Source organism: Pristiophorus japonicus, chromosome 8 (genome assembly GCF_044704955.1).
Source record: "Pristiophorus japonicus isolate sPriJap1 chromosome 8, sPriJap1.hap1, whole genome shotgun sequence".
Lineage (NCBI taxonomy): Eukaryota > Metazoa > Chordata > Chondrichthyes > Pristiophoridae > Pristiophorus > Pristiophorus japonicus.
This window is the reverse complement of record NC_091984.1, coordinates 6,021,189-6,037,299: the sequence shown is the minus strand read 5'-3', so window position 1 is coordinate 6,037,299 and position 16,111 is coordinate 6,021,189. Positions and strand designations below refer to the sequence as shown.

At 51.3% G+C, this 16,111-nt stretch overlaps 1 pseudogene; it reads left to right on the top strand.

Annotated features, from left to right (window-relative positions):
• Positions 1–13,015, top strand: part of LOC139268367 (netrin-G1-like) — a 130,344-nt pseudogene extending 117,329 nt beyond the window's left edge.
• The last annotated feature ends 3,096 nt before the right edge of the window (positions 13,016–16,111 follow it).

Genomic DNA, 16,111 nt, shown 5'->3' with positions numbered 1-16,111 from the left:
GAGACCAAAAGCATGCTCAAGGATGTTGGTTTAAGGAGCGTCTTAGAGGAGGGAGAGGCGGAGAGGTTTAGGGAGGGAAATATTGCTGTTTGTGGGAGCTTGCTGTGCGCACATTGACTGCTACATTTCCAACATTACAACAGAGACTACACCCGAAAATTGCTTCGTTGGCTGTGAAACGCTTTGGGACATCCTGAGGAGGTGGAATGCTCTGTAGAAATACAAGTTCATTCTGTTTTAGAATGAGGGGCCAGAGAAAGATGAAATGTGAGAGATTGAGGAGGGGGCAGGAGAAAGGTCTTCACACAGAGCGTGGTGAGGCTGTGGGATTCACTCCCAGGGTCAGAGGGTGAGGAGTTGCCGATTGGGGGACGGGGGGGAGCTGGGACAGAGTTCCCGCTGTGTAGGGTGGGGGTAAACACCACCCTTTCATCTTTTGGAATGTGGGATTGTACAGGAGTAAAGTCGATCAGCGAATCTATCCACTGATCCCAAATCTCACACTGTGCTTCCTCTTTATATCCTGAATACTGAGATCCACTTCTATCAGTTTCCCTGTCCCGTTTCCTGGGGATTTGTGTGGAAAAGGAGAGTAATTTGTTGTGTAAACCACTCATTCTCTCACTGAATGTTCACCTGATCTGAACCTGTAGCTCACGGTGAACTAACACTGGAACCACGACAGGGAATTCAATCTTCAAATGAATGAATGAATGAGAGTTTATAAACAGCCAGCAAAAGAGGTGACCCTTAATGGTTGAGTGTTTAGTGTAAGAGAGTTAATATTGAATGATTCCTCAATCATCAATGACGGGACATTTACACCTGGAATTCCGGCTGCTCCTCACCCAGTGGGAATCGAATAGTTTCACTTTAAACCTTGGAAGAGATTCCCAGGTTTAACCCTTTCTGAGCAAACCCTGGAGACAATCCGGCCGCTTTGGTGTTTGGGTGAAAATGGGGAAAGTGGGGACTGAGCCAGGAGAAGAGGGAAGGTGGAGATTATCAGCCTTTCAGTCTTTATCTTCAGTCTCCGCTCCAAGTGTTTCCTCCTCATGTGTCACGGTCTCAAATTCTGCCTGATTTACGCTGCTGTGAAGCACCTTGGGACGTTTTACTGTGTCAAAGGTGCTATATAAAGGCAAGTTGTTGTAGTTGTCATTTGTTGTTGTTGCTGACCTACATTGGCTCCTGGTCCGCAAACGCCTCGATTTTAAAATTCTCGTCCTTATCTTCAAATCTCTCCATGGCCACTCCCCTCCCTATCTCTGTAACCTCCTCCAGCCCTACACCCCTCCGAGATCTCCACGCTCATCCAATTCTGGCCTCTTGCACAGCCCACCATTAGCGGCCGTGCCTTCAGCTGCCTGAGCCCTAAACTCCAGAATTCCCTCCCTAAACCTCTCTCTCCTCCTTTAAGACACTCCTTAAAACCTACCTTGTTGACCAAGCTTTTGGTCACCTGTTCTAATATCTCCTTATGTGTCCGGGTGTCACTTTTTGTCTGATTTATGTTCCTGTGAAATAACTTGGGACATTTTACTACGTTAAAGGTGCTATATAAATGCAGGTTGTTGTTGTAGTTGGTTGTTTTTGTTGTTAAGAATGTGTTTACATTTCTATTGCACCTTTCACGCCCTCAGGATGTCCCAAGGTGCTTTATAGCCAATGATCTATTTTGCTGGGAGATGCTGAGGGTTTTGAGAGGCGCTACATAAATGCAAACTCTTTGTTTGAGGGGCCTGGAACGCTGGAGCTGATCAGAAACTCTCTTCTAACTTGTTCTTGTTGCTGCCCAGAATCTGATCGTCAATCAGCGGAAACACACCCAGAAACTGTCCTGCCGCCTGGTTTGAAATGCAATAATTGGGAGAAAAATGTTGCTGTTTGCAGAGCGAAGCTGGGAAAGGGAGAGCGACTCCCGGAGCGGGTAGTCCCCAGTCTAACCCAGCTGCTCAGCTTATTTGAAACCAGCTTGCCCTTGTTTTTTGCCAGGTGTAAGTGCAATCTTCATGCCAACAACTGTATCTGGGAGAAGGGGAAGCTGAGTTGCGAGTGCGAGCACAACACGACGGGGCCGGACTGCGGGAGATGCAAGAAAGGCTTTCAAGGCCGAGTGTGGAGAGCGGGCTCGTACCTCCCAATCCCCAAAGGGACGGCCAATATCTATGAGTAACCAGAGCTGCTCCGGCCCGGCCCAGTGCCGGCGCTAGATTCCCTTCACATTTCATTGTCCTGAGATCAATATCCAGATCGTGACACAACTGCGCAGTGGGAGAGGGGTCTCTGTGAAGACTGACGCCCTCACATATTAACCCTGCGTACTTACACACTAATCGCACATAGTGGGAGTGTACCCACGCACTAACCTCACGCTCACCTTACGGGAGCACTTTAGCAACTCTACCTGGTCTCACATAGGGTTGGTGTGAGCGCTCAGAGGGTGCAGTCCGCAGATCCTCGATGTGTTCTTTGTTCGTGAGTTTGAGTGACGTCGATCTCATGAACACTCCATGTAACGGGTTGTATTAGTGTGTTTATCAATAAAGATTGTTCATCAGACGTCTCTCTAACTTTCATTGTTTCCGTTTCCCTCTCCAGGCCTCCCTGACACCGTTGTGAGTGGCCGTAAGTAGGACCTATGCTCTCTGACCTCTGACCTGCTGACCCAGAGCCCATTTCTGTATCGGGAACAAACCGCTCCCCTCAAACCTCCTTCATCGCCCACTGACCGAGGGACAGGGGCTGAGTGTGAACAGGTGTAGCTGTGAGCAGGGCTGGGATCAGGAGGCTGTGTGTCCGTGTATCTATGGAGTAAAGTATAATCTCCTCGAGCGGGGCAGCAGAAATGAAGCAGGGAAGATGTAATATATACGACGCACATCTTAGCTGAGAGGAAAGTGCTTCTTAACTCTGTCTCAGTGAGAACGTTCAGTGGGAAGTGGAGGGAAGATTTGTAGAAAGCCGATTGGTTGGTGAGGCCGAGATCAATGGGGATATGTTGTAATCCCGTTATCCCAGATACAGGAATGGGAACTGGGTGAGTGTCTCGGCCTCAATCTGTTCCCCTTTGTTCCCGGATTTTGCATCAACTTTTTCCCATTTATTTAACCCTTCGCATGCTGTTCATGTCATTCCAAACCATCCGCCACCTTGAACTCCCAAACCAACACCCAGAGTGACTGGAAGTAGAGTGACCATAAGTCCCCATACTGACCGGGAGTGAGCAAACTATCCATACTGACCGGGAGTAACTATAACTCCCCATTATGACTGGGAGTGACCATAACTCCCCATACTGATCAGGAGTGAACATAACTCCCCATATTACCGGGAGTGACCATAACTCCCCATACTGACCGGGAGTGACAATATCTCCCCATATTATCGGAAGTGACCATAACTCCCCATACAGACCGGGAGTGACTATAGCTCTCCATATTGACCGGGAGTGACCATAGTTCCCGATACTGACCGGGAGTGACCATAGCTCCCCAACCTGACTGGGAGCAAGGTGACCATAACTCCCCACACTGACTGGGAGTGACCATAACTCTCCACACTGACCAGGAGTGACCATAACTCTCCACACTGACCAGTAGTGGCCATAACTCTCCACACTGACCAGTAGTGGCCATAACTCCCCATACTGACCGGGAGCAAGGTGACCATAACTTCCCACACTAACCGGGAGTGACCATAACTCCCCACACTGACTGGGAGTGACCATAACTCTCCACACTGACCAGGAGTGACCATAACTCTCCACACTGACCAGTAGTGGCCATAACTCCCCACACTGACCGGAAGTGGCCATTACTCCCCACACTGACCGGGAGTGTTCATAACTCCCCATACTGACCGGGAGCAAGGTGACCATAACTTCCCACACTAACCGGGAGTGACCATAACTCCCCACACTGACCAGGAGTGACCATAACTCTCCACACTGACCAGTAGTGGCCATAACTCTCCACACTGACCAGTAGTGACCATAACTCTCCACACTGACCGGGAGTGACCATAACTCTCCACACTGACCGGGAGTGAACATAACTCCCCACACTGACTGGGACAGTGCTTCTATGAAACGTTACACTTTGACCCCAATCTTGCCCCTTTCCTGCCCAGGTATAGCGAGAACCTACAGGAAGAAACAGACAAACAAAACCTTTATCACTGACACAAACTGAACTGACGATAAACAAGTTCTAATGTCTGGCGATGAATCTCCACGTTGCACTGAATTACTGAGCGTGTTGTTGCTGGATTCAGTCATGCTGAATAATAACAGGGCGGTTCAGTCACATCCTGCATTACACAGTTTGCCTTTCACACCCTCAACTTACTCGAATGTACCCAAATCCCACAATAACCTGTCACCGTCCTCACCCCATTAAACCCTCGCTCCGCGGACCAGATTCCCGCTAATTAGCGATCGATCCACTTCGAGCGACAGCCCGGGCAGTGAGCAGGTCCGGAGAAGTGATTGATTGAGCCGACATTGGCTCCTGGTCCAGCAACATCTCCAATTTATAATTTTCATCCTCGTGTTCAAATCCCTCTGCGGTCTCAGCCCTCCCTAACTCTGTAACCCCTCCCACTCTGCATCCCTCCCTATCTCTGTAACACCACCCCCCCAACACCCCTCCCAATCTCTATAACTACCTCCCACCCCGCACCACTCCCTATCCCTGTAACCCCTCCCACCCTACGCCCCTCCCTATCTCTGTAACGCCCTCCCCCCTACACCACTCCGTATCTCTGTAACCCCTCCCACCCTACACCCCTCCCTATCTCTGTAACCCCTCCCACCCTACACCCCTCCCTATCTCTGTAACCTCCTCCCACCCTACGCCCCTCCCTATCTCTGTAACCTCCTCCCAGCCTAAACCCCTCCCTATCTCTGTAACCTCTAGTCCCACTCCCCTCCCTATCTCTGTATCCCCCTCACAACCTACACATCTCCCTATCCCTGTAACCCCTCCCACCCTACGCCCTCCCTATCTCTGTAACGCCCTCCCCCTACACCCCTCCCTATCTCTGTAACCCCCTCCCACCCTACGCCCCTCCCTATCTCTGTAACCTCCTTCCAGCCTAAATCCCTCCCTATCTTTGTAACCTCTAGTCCCATTCCCCTCCCTATCTCTGTATCCCCCTCACAACCTACACAACTCCCTATCCCTGTAACCCCCTCCCATCCAACACCCCTCCCTGTCTCTGTAACCCCCTCCCACCCTACACCCCTCCCTATCTCTGTAACCCCTCCCATCCTACACCCCTCACTATCCCTGTAATCCCCTCCCATCCTACACCACTCCTATCTCTGTAATATTCTCCCACCCTACACCCCTCCCTGTCTCTGTAACCCCCTCCCACCCTACACCCCTCCCTATCCCTGTAACCCCCTTCCACCCTACACCCCTCACTATCCCTGTAACCCCCTCACACCCTACACCCCTCCCTATCCCTGTAACCCCCTCCCACCCTACACCCCCTCCCTCTCGCAAAATCCCCCTCCCACCCTACACCCCTCCCTATCCCTGTAACCTCCTCCAGCCCAACGATCCTCTCTAAATTTGTAATCTCCTCCTACCCTACACCCTCCAAGATCTCTGCGTTCCTCCAATTCTGGCTCTTGTCGATCCCTCACTCCTATCGCCCACCATTGACGGCCGTGTCTTCAGCTGCCGAGACCCTAAGCTCTGGAATTCCCTCCCTAAACCTCTCCGCCTCTCTCTTCTCCTTTAAGACGCTCCTTAGAACCTACCATTTAACTGAGCTTTTGGTCACCTGTCCCAATATCGCCTCCCATGTCTCGGTGTCAGTCTCTGTCTGATTGGTGGTGAGGCGGAGATGGAAATGTCTGCTTGCTTGTCTCTCGGACCATCTTGCAGTCCTGGACAGTCTCCTCTCAATGTGTATATGCACATTACAGATGCTTTGTTCAGCCCGCGCCTTGTTCTCCAGCTGGGATCAATAATTGCTGATTTACCCCGACACATACAGCTGACCCAAAGCTCGGTCACACACAGCCATGAATCTCATCACTAGAGGTCGTGAACCCAGAGCAAGGTAGGAGCTTGCCATTAAAGTGACTGACTCAGAGCAGGAAGGGAAAGCAAGGATTGCATTTATATAGTGGTCCCTCAGTACTGCCCCACCGACAGTGCAGCAATCCCTCAGTACTGCCCCGCCGACAGTACAGCACTGTCTGAGTACTACCCCTCTGACAGTACAGCACTGACTCAGTACTGCCCCTCCGACAGTACAGCACTGCCTCAGTACTGCCCCACCAACTGTGCAGCACTCCCTCAGTACTGCCCCTCCGACAGTGCAGCACTCCCTCAGTACTGCCCCACCAACTGTGCAGCATGCCCACAGTACTGCTCCTCTAATAGTACCGCGCTCCCTCAGTACTACCTCTCCGACAGTGCAGCGCTCCCTCAGTACTGCATCTTTGATAGTGCAGCGATCCCTCAGTACTGCACTATGAGGCCCCAAGTTTCGACATGATTTGCTCCTGATTTTTAGGAGCAACTGGTGTAGAACGGAGTATCTTAGAAATTGGAATTCTCGCCATTTAGTTTGCTCCAGTTCTAGTCAGTTAGAACAGTTTCACTTTGGAACAGAATTTTTTTTTCAAAAGGGGTCGTGTCCGGCCACTTACGCCTGTTTTCAAAGTTTCGTCAGTGAAAACTTGCTCCAAACTAACTTAGAATGGAGTAAGTGAAGATTTTTGTACGCTCGAAAAAACCTTGTCTACGCTTTAGAAAATCAGGCGTAGGTTACAAATTAGGCGTAGGGAATGGGGAGGGGGGGAAGGAAAGTTATTAAATTCTACAATCAATCCTTAGTTATACTTATACAAATATTATCCAAATAAATCCAACCTGAATAAAAATTTATAAGCAAAGAAAAGATTAAATAAACCATGTTCCTACCTGTGTGAAATACCATCAGCCTAGGAGCTGCTGTGCTTCAGGCAGGCCTTTCATGTTGGAGACTGGTAGGGGTATGGCGTCAGTGTCTCGACGGCAGCGGCAGCAAGCTTCGAGCTGAACTGCGGTGCTTGAGGCAGGCCTTCATTCTCTTCGTGGCTGGCCGCGAAGAAGCAACACCGGACAGACCCGAGGCCATTCGGCCATGAGATATCAGCGGCGTCAGTGGCTGGCCGGCAGCCGAAGAATCAGCAGCGGACCGACGTGAGGCCATTCGGCCATGAGATAGCAGCGGCGTCAGTGGCTGGCCGGCAGCCGAAGAATCAGCGCAGGACACACGCAGCTCATTAAGGTTCTTGAGGCCATTCGGCCACGCTTTAGGGGCGGCGTCAGTGGCTGGCCGGCAGCCGAAGAATCAGCGCAGGACACACGCAGCTCATTAAGGTTCTTGAGGCCATTCGGCCACGCTTTAGGGACGGCGTCATTGGCTGGCCAGCAGCCAAAGAATCAGCAGCGGACGGACGTGTGGCCATTCGGCCATAGGATGTTAGCGGCGTCAGTGGCTGGCCGGCAGCCGAAGAATCAACACCTGACACACGCAGCTCTTTATGGTGCTTGAGGCCATTCGGCCACGCTTTAGGGGCGGCATCAGTGGCTCGACAGCAGCCGAAGATACAGCAGACAGCAGCAGCCTTCGAGCTGTGAGGGGGACAGAGGCCATTTGGACAGGGAGAGGCAGCCACATCGATAGTTTTATAATTAAATTTGCAGAATGGGTGCTGCATTGTCAACACCACGTATTATTGCAAAGTTGAATTGGCACTCTTATTTCTCCAAACACACAGTCCTTAATTTGCATGCACCAATGCAGCACCAGTTCTGCAAGTTTAGCAGTGAAAATCTGAACTCACTGATTTCAGCAGGTGATTTATTCAGCAGTGCTGCTAAAAGCACTTCCTCACACACAGAAATATCAAAAAAATTAAATTACAAGCCTTTGCAGGGGTCCAAGAAACAAATCTTCACTTTTTCTGCAGTCCTTTTAAAAATGGCCGAGTGCCAATGTTGGTGTGAGACTGCGCGTGCGCGCACGCGCAGGGTTGCCAGCACCACGAAGGCTAATTTAAATTGTACCCGCCCCCTGCTACTTAGAAAATCGGCGCGAGTGTTAGGCTCCGCCCCCTGCTGCGAAGAGCGCGCCGTGCCAAGCAGACATCAAGCTCCAAGGAGCTCGAGAATATGGGAGTTTTTTTTAAGCGCAGTTTTCGGCGCGAAAAACAGGCGCCCAGCTCGGAGGTGCGCCGTTTTCGCCACGGGACGAAACTTGGGGCCTGAGTGTTGGTCTAGATTCTGGGCTCGAGTCTGTGGAGTGGGATTTGAACCCACGACCTTCTGGCTCCGAGGCGAGAGTGCTGCCCACTGAGCCACAATTGAAAGGCCCCAAACTTGGCAGTACTGTATAAACCCTGGCACAGGACTCCACAAACCTGGGATTGGGACCATCCATTGCCATCTGCCTATTCAATGCAAACCGTAACTAGCCTGACGTCTGCTGTTCTTCCCTCACTGCTAAACGCCTCAGTGTTCCCTCCCTCCCATTCCAGCCGTTTCCTCCGAAACTCTCATTGTTGCAGCATGTGACCCTCTCGCAGCCTGCGACCCATCTGTGACCCGTCTACATCCCGTCTGTGTCCCGTCTGTATCCCGTCTACACTCTCTGTCTTTCCCTTGCCAGCCTGCGAATGCTTCGGCCACTCGAACCGGTGCAGTTACCTCGAGCTGCTCACCACCGCTATTTGCGTGAGCTGTCAGCACAACACTCGAGGCCGGCACTGCCAGTTATGCCGGTTGGGCTACCACCGAAACCCTTCAGCACAGCTGGACCACCACAACGTTTGTCTAGGTCAGTTCCTGGTACAATCTCTGCTCTCACCTCCTTCCTTCCCCCTTCTGCTTTCAGTCAAATACAAGATAAACAAACAAAGAAAATTCCTTCAATAGGGCTGAGCAAAAGGGGTGTCAGAAATCAGCTCCCCTTTCCCCAGCGACTCGGCCCCGACCCAACCTTTCCCCAGTGACCAGACCCCGACCCAACCTTGCCCCAGTGACTGGGCCATGACCCAACGTTACCCCAGTGACTAGACCCTGACCCAACCTTTCCCCAGTGACCAGACCCCGACCCAACCTTTCCCCAGTGACTGGGCCATGAGCCAACCTTTCCCCAGTGACTGGGCCATGACCCAACCTTTCCCCAGTGACTAGGCCCTGACCCAACCTTTCCCCAGTGACTAGACCCTGACCCAACCTTTCCCCAGTGACTGGGCCTCGACCCAACCTTTCCCCAGTGACCAGACCCCGACCCAATCTTTCCCCAGTGACTGGGCCCCGACCCAACCTTTCCCCAGTGACTGGGCCTCGACCCAACCTTTCCCCAGTGACCAGACCCCGACCCAACCTTTCCCCAGTGACTGGGCCATGACCTAACCTTTCCCCAGTGACTGGGCCATGACCTAACCTTTCCCCAGTGACTGGGCCATGACCGAACCTTTCCCCAGTGACTGGGCCCCGACCCAACCTTTCCCCAGTGACCAGACCCCGACCCAACCATTCCCCAGTGACTGGGCCCCGACCCAACCTTTCCCCAGTGACCAGACCCCGACCCAACCATTCCCCAGTGACTGGGCCTCGACCCAACCTTTCCCCAGTGACCAGACCCCGACCCAACCATTCCCCAGTGACTGGGCCCTGACCCAACCTTTCCCCAGTGACCAGACCCCGACCCAACCTTTCCCCAGTGACTGGGCCATGACCCAACCTTTCCCCAGTGACTGGGCCATGACCGAACCTTTCCCCAGTGACTGGGCCATGACCGAACCTTTCCCCAGTGACTGGGCCATGACCCAACCTTTCCGCAGTGACTGGGCCCCTACCCAACCTTTCCCCAGTGACCAGACCCCGACCCAACCTTTCCCCAGTGAGTGGACCATGATCCAACCTTTCCCCAGTGACCAGACCCCGACCCAACCTTTCCCCAGTGACCAGACCCCTAACCAACCTTCCCCCAGTGACTGGGCCCCGACCCAAGCTTTACCCGGTGACGAGACCCCGACCCAATCTTTCCTTAGCGATGAGGCATGGTCCAACCTTTCCGCACCGATGAGGCCTAGTCCAGACTTCCCCTAGCGAAGAGGCCTGTGTCCAGGCTTTCCCCAGCGATGAGGCCTGGTTCAGGATTTCCCTAGCGATGAGGCCTGGCCCTTGCTTTGTGGAGGTAAATCGAAAGTGCTGTGTTTTGACGATATAACCATTGCCTCCCTGGCTCCAGTGTTTTTCAGGAATATGTATTTTTTTTTACTCTCGGTAAACGATCATCCTGCATTGTAGCAACGTCGCTCGCCTCTGCTCAATGTTGCCCCCCCCCCCCACTGTCCACCAACAAACCTCTCTCTCCATTTCCTCATCTCCTCCCATTCTCCACACACACAATTCCACAGAATGTACAGCACAGAAACGGGCCATTCGGACCAACAGGTCCATGTGGTGTTTATAGTCCACTCGAGCCTCCTCCCGCCCCTCTTCATCTCACCCTATCACTATATCCTTCTATTCCTTTCTCCCTCATGTGTTTATCCAGCTTCCCCTTAAATGTATCTCTGCTATTTGCCTCAACCACTCCCTGTGTTAGCGAGTTCCACATTCTCACCTCTCTCTGGGTAAAGAAGTTTCTCCTGAATTCCCGATTGGATTTATTAATGACTATCTTATATTTAAGGCCCCTAGTTCTGGTTTCTCCCACACAAGTGGAAACATCTCCTCTATGTCTACCCTATCAAAACCTTTCATGATCTTAAAGACCTGTATTCGGTCACCCCTCAATATCACTTTCCCAGAGAAAAGAGCCCCAGCCTGTTCAGCCTTTCCTGACAGGTATAACCTCTCAGTTCTGGTATCATCCTTGTAAATCTTTCTTTGTACCTTCTCCAGTGCCTCTATATCTTTCTTATAATATGGAGACCACAACTGTGCACAGTGCTCCAAGTGTAGTCTAACCAAGGTTCGATACAAGTTCAACATCACTTCTGTGCTTGTGAATTCTGTCGTGTAGTGATGAAGCCAGTGCCAGGTTTGCTTTTTCTGGCCTTGTTAACCTGTGTTAATTCTGTGCAGTCGCCCCAGGGAGTAGAACACGGGCCGTGTGCAGTCAGTGTGTGGAGGATTGAAACTGTTTGTAAAGTGTTGGAGACTTGTTCCACCCCCACGTCTGAGCCTCCCTTGTCCCGGCTTGCACTCATTCCTGTCGCTGAGGTTGTGTCGCTGTGTTTTATTGGGAACAGCTGTGTGCAGTGTGTGTCTTGTCTTGTTTCTGCAGACTGTGAGTGTCACCCTGATGGCTCGCTCCACCATCGCTGTAATGACACGGGATATTGTGAGTGTAAGGAGGGGGCGACAGGGCCCAAGTGTGACAAGTGCCTGCGCGGATATTACTGGCACGGAGGCTGTCGAGGTACGTAACCATTCCAGCACCAGCCCCTCCCCTCACTCGGCCCCGGCTTCTGTGTGTCAGGGTCAGCAGAGTATCCGATAGCAGAGATACCGTGGGGGGAAACACAGAGGCTTTTAGTGAGTGAACCCTCCTGGACTCTCCCATCACCTGCCGCACAATTAGTGGCACTGTTCCTCACAAAGGGAGGTCTGGAGTTCAGTGAGGGGCATTTCATAGAATCATACAGCACAGGAGGAGGCCATTTGGCCAATCGTGTCTGTGCCGGTTCTGTGAAAGAGCTATCCGATTAATCCCACTCCCCTGCTCTTTCCCCATAGCCCTGCTAATTTTTTCCTTTCGGGTATTTATCCAATTCGCTTTTGAAAGTTACTATTGAATCTACTTCCACTGCCCTTTCAGGCAACGAATTTCAGATCACAACAACTCACTGCGTAAACAAAATTCCAAATATATTATATTTACTACATTACCTTTATCGACCCTTTCTGGTACTTCTTCATAGAATTGAATAAGGTTGGCCAAGCATGACCTTCCCTTTTGGAATCCGTGCTGACTACTCTTTATTATATTTTCAGTGTCTAGATGTTTTTCTATTACATCTTTGAGTAAAGATTCCATTATCTTTCCGACCACCAACGTTAAGTAATTGGTCTATAGTTCCCTGGACTTGTTCTGTCTCCTTTTCTACATATAGGAATCACTTTAACTGTCCACCAGTCCTCTGGCACTATTCCCTTTTCTAATGAATCCTTATTTATATGTACCTCTGCTATCTCTTCCCAAGTTCTTTTAATATGCGCAGATACAATCCATCTGGACCAGGGGTTTTATCGTCTCTAAATTTGATCAGTTTATCAATTATCTCACTCTTTCCATCTTAAATTTCTTTATAACTTTTTGATCTCTTCTTCTAATGTCATGTCCACCATATTAGTGTCCCTGGTAAATGCTGAGGCAAAGTAATTATTGAATATTTCTGCCATTTCGCTGTCATTACCTGTGAGTTTATCGTGTGTATCCCTCAGTGGCCCTCTCCCGATCCTCATTCCCCTTTTGTTATTCATGTGTCTGTCGAATACTTTACTGTTGCTTTTGATATTCCGTGATCATTGAATTCTCTACTTCCTCTTTCCTAATTGTTTCTTCACTTCTTTCCTCACCTCTTCATTTTCCCTTTTGGAACCCGGGCTGACTATTCTTTGTTATATTCTCGGTTTCTGGATGTTTCTCTAATAAAATGTTGCTGTGAAAGTGCGAGCCTGGGAGCGGCGACGGTTGGAACAATCTAACCTGGGGAGATTTTCAATGAGCTGACTTTTCTTTTCTCTGGCCTCTTGCAGCGGGCGTGTGCGATAACTTGCTGACGCGGTGTGAGAACGGAGGAGTGTGTGAGGACAATGGGAGGTGTGTGTGCCCCGCTCCCTACACCGGGCTCCTGTGTGAGAAAGGCCAGTGTGGGGAGGGAGTGGGAGGGTGTGTCTCCCAATCCCCGCGGGACCCCACCTTACACCAGGTGCTGCTGTCACTGACTGTGCTGCTAACCGCCGCTAACGGCCGCCCGCCGCTCTGACCGGCCTCCAGCGCCATGGCCGCTCACGGGAAGCTGAGAAGAGTGCAGGAGAATCCAGCGTTTACTGCATCGTCGGTAAAACACGCTCCCCTCCCCCACCCCCCCGGGAAAGGAAAACTGGAACCGAGGCCGGAGCCCACCCAGCCCGACTGGATCTGAGAGCCCGGAAGGAATGGGCAGTCAGTGAGGACTGGACTCTCGCACTCCCCGCGGGGCCGAGGCAGCTGCGAATATTCATTCTGCAATCGCCAGCCGCTCGGCCCATGTCCAGCTTTGGGACAAAGACAGAAAGAAAGAACTTGCATTTCTACAGCGCCTGTCACCACCTCAGGACGGCCCAAAGCGCCTCACAGACAATGGAGGACTTTTTCAACAAACAGCAATGTGATAATGACCAGACAATCTGTTCTTGTGATGTTGGTTGAGGGCTAAATATTGGCCAGGACACCGGGGAGAACTCCCCTGCTTTACTTCGAAATAGTGAAATGGGATCTTTTACATCCATCTGAGAGGGGGCCTCAGTTTAACGTCTCATCCGAAAGACGGCATCTCGACAGTGCAGCACTCACTCCCTCACTCACGCGCAAACTTAACACGCCTGTTACACGCCATCACTCTCATTCCATCCACTCCTGTCCTCTCTCCCACGCTCCCTCTCATCCTTCATCCCTCTCCCCTTCAGTCCTTCACTCTTCCTCCCTCTCTCTCATCTTCACTCTCTCTCTCTCTCCCTCTCTCCCTCTCTCCCTCATTCTCTCCCTCACTCTCTCTCCCCCTCCCTACTGAGTGGGGACCAGGCCTCTCTCTCGGTGCACCGTGATCTGAGGGAATGTGAGGGGGACTTCGAGCGGCCTACAACCTGGGCTTCAGTGACCGTTGCTGTGATCCTGGTCGCTGGGTTTTTGTGTAATCGCTTCCTCCGATCCCCTCCTTCTGAAATCCCGCTCCTATCCTGGTCTATCCACGGGGGCTGCATCAGTCCCATGTGGGAATAATCCTGAGCAGCGATCGGAGCGTCAGTACGTTTATTGATTCTTTTGTATTAAGATGAAGTTATTTTCTTGCATGCTGCAAGTTGCGATGTAGTTTGTGTATGAATCACGGTTTGTGTTGGCGAATATATCTGTCACTGTGGAACTCCCGGCAATGGAAGCAATGAGACCATTTTCTGGGTCTGATTTTCCTGGGCACAGATTTCTCTGTAACTGCAATTTGCTGCTTCAAAGAATCGGAGTTTCCGGCTCGGGAAAGTGTCCTAAGATCCAGCAAAGGACTCGTCGCTTTACACGGGACAACAATAAATGCTCCTGCAGCAAGTGTCCTGGGTCATGGTCCGCGTTTGGGCTGTGTGTGGGAGGGAGGGGAGTGGGGGAAGGGGATTGGGGAAGGGAAGGAGGTAGAGGCGATGGAGGGAGAGGGGGAAGGGTAAGTGGGCGGCAGGAGGGGAGTGGGTTTCAGACGGAAGAGGGGATTCAGTGGGAAGCAGCAGGTGGGACTTTTCCTTGAGGGTTCAGATTTTGCAAATTCCAGTAGCTGGTTGAAAGGGACGGCCCCATATTCCCACAATGCAATGAAATCACCTGACCTCATGACCCTGGACAGGACAGGACAGGACAGGGGAGGGGCAGCACTGGGGTGGTCATGTTGGCAAACATTGTTGTTTGTGGGATCTTGCTGTGTGCAATTTGACTGCTGTGTTTCCGACATTTTCAGTGACTGAACTTTAAAATATCTCCACAATGCAATGCGTCAAAGAAATTAGGCCATTAGTACTGCCCCTCCGACTGTGCAGCACTCCCTCAGCACTGGCCCTCTGACAGTGCAGCACTCCCTCAGTACTGCCCCTCCGACAGTGCAGCACTCCCTCAGTGCTGACCTTCCTACAGTGCAGCACTCCCTCTGTACTGGCCCACCAACAGTGTGGCGCTTCCTCAATAATGGCCCTCTGACAGTGTAGCACTCCCTCAGTGCTGCCCCTCTGACATAAATAAACAGCAACATTAGGGGCAGCACCCACAGCCTTTTGGGGGAGAGAGTTCCAGATTCCCACTGCCCTTTGTGTGAAGAAGTGCTTCCTGACATCACCCCTGAATGACCTGGCTCTAATATTAAGGTGATGTCGCCTTGTTCTGGACTCCACCATCCCAGGAAATAGTTTCTATCCAACCTATCGAATATCTTTAACATTTTAACCACCTCAACCTTCAAATACAAGCTGGTCGACACAACCTGTTCTCATAATGAACCCTCTAATGCCCAGTATCATTGAGGGAGGGGCACTGTTTTAGGCTCAGGTTTCTGAAGTGGGACTTGAACCCACGATCTCTGACCCAGTGGTGCGCGAGCTACCCACTGAGCCATGGCTGACAGCTCCATGGTGTAACTCTCCCATCCTTATAATACAGCCCCTCACAGAAGGTCCACGAGTGATTGAAAGTGACGTCAGGATTTCCCCGCACAAATACTCTGTGTGGCAGATTGAACGGCCCTTCCCCTGAGCTCTGTGGAACTGAGGAGCGCTGGGTTCATTCCAGCTTCTGTTTAATTGTAATTCACCGAATCATGTCCAACAATAATCTCCTGTCTCGCTTTCACTGAATTCAGATGACAGGCTTGTCAAACTCTGTAATGCCATAACATTCACCAAATCCCACTCGGGATTGTTAAAATTGAAAATTCCTGAAATGAGGAACTGAGTAGCTTGAGACAAGTTTTTATTTCATTCATTTATTGTCCATCGCCAGTTGCCCTCAGAATGTGGTGGTGAGCCGCCGCCTTGAATCGCTGCAGTCTGTGTGATGAAGGTGCTCCCACAGTACTATTGGGGAGGGAGTTCCAGGACTCTGAGCCAGCCACGATGAAGGAACGGCGATATATTTTCAAGTCGGGATGATGAATGACTCCGAGGGGAAGGTAGAGGTGATGGTGTTCCCATGTGCCTGCTGCCCTTGTCCTTCTAGGTGGTGGAGGTGGCGGGTTTGGGAGGTGCTGCCGAAGAAGGCTTGGTGAGTTGCTTGGTGAGATTATGGTGCTGAATGTGAGGGACCCAACTCCCCAACACAGGTCACATTATTCACAAACACTTCTCACAACTTT